Genomic DNA, 7475 nt, shown 5'->3' on the forward strand with positions numbered 1-7475 from the left:
GATAGATAGATAGATAGATAGATAGATAGATAGATAGATAGATAGATGATAGATCCCATTGGTTCTGTTTCTTTGGAGAACCCTGACTAATACACTGATCACCATTCCAGGCCAACTACCACATGCAGTGCCCACAGCTTCCTTAGACACCACCCCAATCACAGTTCCTTCCCAGCCCTACTCCTCAGGTGATGTCTCTGCCTTCCCATATTCCTCGCCCACTAGTCCACTTGCACTACTCATACAGAAGGGCTGGCTAGTGATGCTTCCCTGACCTTGCAACTTCTTTCAAACCCTGACTTTTCCAGCTTCTTCCATAATTGTGGAAGGCTGCGATCCTATAATGAATCTTATTCTATAAAACCCATAATGATTCTGTGTTCCCTCTTATACCATCTGTGATATAATATATTATAATTTAGCACAGATGAAAATGTGCTAACATTCTCAGCATAGACAGTAAAGCATTCATACCATTAAATGGTTCTCATTCTTGTCCCGGTTATTCACTCACTCTGTCATTCATTTAGGAAATATTTGGTGAGGGGCCCACTCCAGGCCAGGTGCTCTTCTATGAGAGCACACTCGAAATTAACAAAGGGCTGTGATAGGAAGATCGTGGGGATCTGGAACTATGACCAATGAGGGGAAATTGCCAGGAGGAAGCTTCAGTTCAACATAAAGAATTTTCTGACAAAGTTAAAGCTGCCTATAAATAGAATGGCCTCTCCATTCTAAGGCAGTGAGGGACTAGCTACTACAGAAATTAACCAGCAACTTAATTACAGGAGGCTTCAGAAGGCACTGGCACATCAATGACCAATATTGAAACTTCATTCACACCAGGTTCGCTTCAAATTGTATATTCTATGATCCCATTATAATATATACCATTTGTGAGATTCTAAGATTCTCTATTCTGCCCATATTCTGAAGCAACTATGAGATGTAACAGGATTATGATACTCTCGGAATAATACCACAGGGGAATAGAACTAGTGTTTGCGGCTTAATACATGCCAGGCAATTTTCATTGGTTGTTTTATAAGGCTCCCAAAACTCCAAGAGGTAAAATGTATTATTCCCATTGTGTGGATGAAGACACTGAGATTCAGCAAGCTATAGTGACTTGCCCAAACATCTCAGCTTCCCAGCAGAAGAGGCTAAAATCCGTGTGACTCCAGAATCCGTGTTTTCTTTTACGCTATATGGCATCACAATTCAGTCTTAGGATGTGAGAATTAATAAGATTATCAACCATAAATAAAAGCATAATTTTCAGGTATATTCCTGATGAATGCATATTTTAAATATACAGTTTAGAACATGTTTTTTTATTTAATGTATTAAATGAGTCCTCACCCTTCTTGTAATGATGTGAGATGATAAAATGTCCAGACATGAAGTGAGGGGAGTGACGTAGGCACCGTCACATAGCAGTAAGCTACTATTGACCTGCTGACAATCGGTCAGAGAAAGGGTCATCTTTCCTCAGTTACTTGAAGGTAACTGGAACCACAGAAGGCAAAACTTTGGATAAGGGCGGGAATCCTGTGTATTTTCCAAGATGATTTGTTCCTTCTTCTACACGTCCTGAGATCCATCTTCTCCTCCCTCCAGAGGCCTCTGTAAAACAGATTCTTGCTTATTCCTATACCAGTTTCTACTTTCAGCCTCATTTAAAAATTAGGAAGACTCACTCCCATTAAAGCATTTCAATATGAGGATTTGGTTGAGCAGATAAAAAGGAAATATTTTAGACTACTTAAATTGCAATGAATGACATACTACTAGCATCCATGGCAATTTAAGTGTGGTAGGATATTCCTTTTTCTTTGCTCAACCAAGCACTCATAACTAGATGATTTTGCTTCAAGCTATGATTCAGATCCACAGAGGATTTCATTTTGCCTTTAAACTATAGCGAACTATTGCTGTATGAGATGTTTAAGAAAACCAGGTATATAAATTGCCCCATCTGCAATTAAGGGAAAGATGAATATATTTTGTAAAATGGACCTCAGAATAGAGACAGACCTATCTGCTATTTACTCTAGCTACCAACATCAGCTCCAAAGCAGAAAAATAAAATTGAAGGAAGGAGAAATGGTTTTCAGCTCATTACAGAGAAAGGTAAGCTACATTAGAACATGATTCATGTAAAAAGCAAAATGTATACACAAACACACAGTGGGAAGAAGGAAACTAATATTTATTAAGGGTTTAATATATACCAAGAGGCTCACATACCTTTCAACTACCCTATGAGATAGATATTGCTAGTTCTCTATTACAACAACAATGACAAAAAAAAAAAAAAGAATTGCCAAAAACAAAACTCAAGTTTATAAACCCCACCAGCTCAGGGTCCTGGCTTTTTCCAACATATTACATTGATGCTATCTACAATATTATGGAAATTTCCTTTAGAAATATGGAACTCGTTATATAAGATATTACTTACCTTTTTATGCTTCAGAATGAAAATAAAGTCATGAATCTCAAAAGGGAGACTTCAGAGTTATTGCAGCCTCTACCAATTGTCCCTCTGCTCTAGTATTTATTACCTATTTTACAAGCACCTTTGTGTTTAAGCCTTTACAAACTTGTTTGGAAACTCTGAAGTTTATAATGAAAGTGAACAGAAAAAAACTGTCCTCCCATTTTGAAAACATTAGAGAACTTTCTAGCTCTCTGGAGATGATGTCTGTTGTTGTTCAGGACCCAAAACCCAACTCACTTGATTTTGAAAACAACCCCTTGCCTTTCCCGCCTAGAACCACCCTCCTCCTGGTTTATGGTTTTGATAGAGCTGTCTGTCATTCAGGATACCCTCCCCTGGGGCGCCTGGGTGGCTCAGTCGTTTAAGCATCTGACTCTTGATTTTAGCTCAGGTCATGATCTCAGGGTTGTGGGATCGAGCCCTGTTTTGGGCTCTGGGCTCAGCACAGAGTCTACTTGAGATTCTCTCTCTCTCTCTCTCCCTCTCCCTCTGCTCCCCCCACCCCAATAAATAAATAAATAAAAACCTTTAAAAAAAACAAGAACAACAATATGCCCTCCCCTCTCCTGACCAAGGGGAGATAAACCAAGGCTGGATGCTCCCCACACCCACCCAAGATTCAGATTTTGTGCAGAGACTGAAAAGGAGAAAATAACTGACATCCCAAAGACGTCACACAGACTCTGGTCATTATTTCTCTAGCTCTGCCCAGGTTCTTGTGCTTCTTATTTCATTCATTCATCTATTCCTTCAGTTCCAAATATTTCTTTATTTCTTCCCCCTTTACTGACTAGAATCAGTTTCTGTTGCCATCAACCCAAATACCTGAAATGATAAACCAAGTTGCCCTTGGCATATTGTAACACTGGGCTCCAGGGATCCTTCTCTCCTGGATGTCTATATTTGTAGGATATGCTCTTGCATGATCAGTTCGCTATAAGCAACTAATCCCATCTAAAATAGTCATGACTGATAATAGCTCAAATTGTATCAGGTACTGAAAGAAATTTTAATTCAGGGGCACCTGGGTTAAGCGTCTGCCTTTGGCTCTGGTCATGATCCCAGGGTCCTGGGATGGAGCCCTGCATTGGGCTCCCTGCTCCGTGGGAACCCTGCTTCTCCCTCTCCTACTTCCCGCTTGTGTTCCCTCTCTTGCTGTGTCTCTCTCTGTCAAATAAATAAATAAAATCTTTAAAAAAATTTTTTTAATTCAGTGGGAAACCCTAGAAAACGCTGTAGACACAGAAGAGTGAGACTCCAATGATGAGATCACACATATGCTAAGTAAAATAAAGTAAAAGTAATACATTTATGATAGATTGTTCCAGAACAGGCTTCTAGAACAATCTATCACAATTAATGTTATCTAAACAGTGTCATCCAGGACGCTCTGCCCTAGAATATTCCATAATTTATGGAATCTTACACTTAGAGAATCTGAGAGATTCTTAATTAACCAGTTGTTGAATATTGTACCTAAGACCATGGCAATTTATGCTTGGTTACTTCCACACTCGGATTTACTGGAGTTTAATTTAAAATTTTAAAAAGAAAAATCTACTTAAAAAAAAAAAAGGATATCATCTACCCTTTTCACTATGAGGAGCAGGTTTTACTGCAGACTACTCAGAGAGTAAATTCATGGGATTGAAGCTCATCTGCATTATCTCTTGCTGCTGGTCTGTTCTTTGCACACCAATAGTGCAATTGTAGGAAACTACAACAATCCTCACCATCTTGCTGACTGTTCATTACGTTCCTCTCTGAAATAGGCTTTTTAAACAAGGACAAGAGAAATTATCAAGTAATTTCTGTTTCATTTAATCTGCAGGTGAATATAGGGCCAGAGACTGCTGTTTCCTCAGGGGCTTCTAATTAAAAAGGATTAAGAACAAATCCATGTCCTAAGCTTCCCCAATTTCTCAGCGTTATCACTTTACTCCATCTAAGAACCTCAGCTGCAGCAGTATCCTATAAATACCAGCTATATTTTGAGAAAGACTCAAATCAGACAACTAAAATTGCATTTACAAAATCAGGTCAAAATAATGTAACATCTGGACCCCAAACACTAGAGTCCCACTCTTCTGCTTTGTTCACTCCAGGCTCCTGGCTGGACGACACTCCCCACTCTCAGCTCTATTAAATCATCCCTGTCCTTTGAGGCACAGATGGTTCCCTTCCTCCATGAAAGAGTCTATGACCCACTGACCTCCTGATGCATTCCTCCCCTGGGGTCCATTCATGCCCAGAAATTCCAGGAGTCTCTTGAGGCACTTAGCATAGCTAGCCATACATACTCTGACTTCTGGGAAAGCTCAAGGCCCTTCTCCTCCCATTTAGATCCTGGCAAGGTCCAAGGATACAATAAAGCAGTGACACACAACTGGGTCACACTGCTGATAGAGCACAGGAGGGACATATTTAGATGGAGAAATAAAAATGAGGTGAATGGTCTGCTTTTAAAAGAATTTCCTTCCCTTGTGTGTGGTAAAAAATTATCAGGACAATATTAGCAATTGGTACAACCTTGACCTGCCTCTAGAGTAAGTCTACATTGAAAGGGACATGGGGAGTTCTGGTATAGTTTAGATTAGCAAGCAGGGTTGGGATCGCCAAAGAAACTAGGTCTATGGGGGCACCTGGGTGGCTCAGTTGTTAGGTGTCTGTCTTCAGCTCAGGTCATGATCCCAGAGTCCTGGGATCGAGGCTCGCATCGAGCTCTCTGCTCAGCGGGAAGCCTGCTTCTCCCTCCCTCACTCCTCCTGCTTGTGTTCCCTCTCTCGCTGTGTCTCTCTTTGTCAAAAAATAAATAAAATCTTAAAAAGAAAAAAGAACCTTGATCTTTATTTAAAAAAGAAAGAAAGAAAGAAAGAAACTAGGTCCAAAGGCAATAGGCATTCCTCTCCTGCAAGGCCAAGTACAATATGGTAGCTATCTAGTACAGAGCTACCAACTGGAGGGAGAATCAAGGAGTCCTCAATTCTGCTTCCAGACCAAATATCTTCTACCAAAAATCATATATTGCCTTGTACAGTTAGTTGTATAATTTGGACTTTTTCCAGTTTTACAAATGGATTGGAAATTTCTTGAAAAGAATTTTTATCTTTCTAGTATCCAACTACCATGCCTTCTATGTAGTAAATGTGAAATGTTTGATGGTTTAAATTAGAAATGACTTCTTAATGAAAAAGAAAATCACATGGAGAAAGAGAAACATCCTAACCAACAAATACAACATGCACTTTGATGAAGTGCTAGACTGGATACTAGACTGGAAGCTCTAAGAAGAAAGGGGCCATGCCTATGTTATTGACCAGTGTGCCTAACACCAAAGATAAGCTTAAAAATTATTTAAATGATTAGCTAGGAGTTACTCAAAAATTAATATTCTATCCCCTATATTAGTTTCCTATGGCTGTTGTAACAAATTACCACCAACTTAGTGGCTTAAAACAACACAAATTTATTATCTTATACTTCTGTTGGTCAAAATCTTATGGAGCTAAAATCATGGCGTCAGGAGGGCCATGTTCATTCTGGAGGCTCAGCAGGAGAATCCATTTCCTTGCCTTTCCTAGTTCCTAAAAGTGTCTTACATTTGTTGGCTTATGGCCCCTTCCTCTGTCTTCAAAATCAGCCAGGCAGCATCTTCACATTTCCATGACTCTGACAGTCCTGCTTCCCCCTTACAAGGACAGTTGTGATGACATTAGGAACCACCTGAGTGATCCAAGAGAATCTTCCCATCACAAGATCCTCAACTTAATCACAAGGGCAAAATCCCTTTTGCCATGTAAGGTAATGTATCTGCAGGTTTCAGGGACTAGGACATGGGCATTTGGGGAGGTCATTATTCTATCTACTACCCGCCCCCCAGGATGTGCACGTATGCATGCACACACACACACACACACACACACACGGCTATGTAGCCATGTCAGGCATTTATGAAGCACCGCAGTGCTGAGGTGGAGGGTTTTCGAAGTATTTTTGAAGTACTGAAGTCTTAAGCAATAGCCAGCTCCTCATAGTCTCTTACACTTGGGTTACAACTGCGATGTTCATTGATAATTGAAAATGTATTAATCAAATCATTATTTATATGTGATAGACACTTATGTGAAACTCTTTTGTAAAGAAAATAATCACCCTTTCAATTAATCTTTTAAGTAAATAAGAATTTTCATTCAAGGGATTACTTAAAATTGGAGTGCGTCCACATTTATTTTATAAAGCTTAGCTTCCTGAATCACACTCAGAAAGTTACTGCCCCATGATTTCATAAGGTATTAGCCTCAATGATGAAGAAATGTTGGGAATCCTCCACAGAAATTCTACTCTCTATGATCTTGCTTGGAACAAAATAGAGAGAGGAGAGCAGAGGAGAGGAGAGTCCAGACAGGAGACGGAGATGTAGATTAAGATTTTCTTGTCAGGGTTCCCTAGGAAACAGAAATGTAGGTGAAGCTTTCATACTGTTTTCTTGGGCGGTGCAATGTATTGAAAGCCAGAGTGAGGGGTGAAAGGATAGTAGAGTAGAAAACAGCAAATCAAAGGTGGCCTCGTACCCGTTGCTCACACCTTCAGCATAAAGTACATTCTGCCCAGTTGCGTGGACCATTTCCAAATGAAACTGAAAACAAACCAGAGCCTGAGAACCATATAGGGGAGGAAAGGAGAGAAATTTATCTGTGAGCTCATTCCTGTCTCCTGGCTCCCACTGGTCCAAGTTCACCCAAGTTGTATTACCTGGCACCCCCGGGAAGCCACTAGGAAGTCAGAGCTCACACCTTAGGTATGGCCCTTTAACTCAATTCTGAAGCAGTAGAAAGGCCAGAGTCCCATTGAGTCTTGGCCAGCTCCAAATCCAAATCCAACTGACCAAACCGAAGGGAAGGGAAGGGAAGGGAAGGGAAGGGAAGGGAAGGGAAAGGAAGGGAAAGGAAGGGAAAGGAAGGGAAAGGAAGGG

The sequence above is a fragment of the Mirounga leonina genome, unplaced genomic scaffold (genome assembly GCF_011800145.1).
Source record: "Mirounga leonina isolate KUSES-001 unplaced genomic scaffold, KU_Mleo_1.0 Mir_172, whole genome shotgun sequence".
NCBI classification, from domain to species: domain Eukaryota; kingdom Metazoa; phylum Chordata; class Mammalia; order Carnivora; family Phocidae; genus Mirounga; species Mirounga leonina.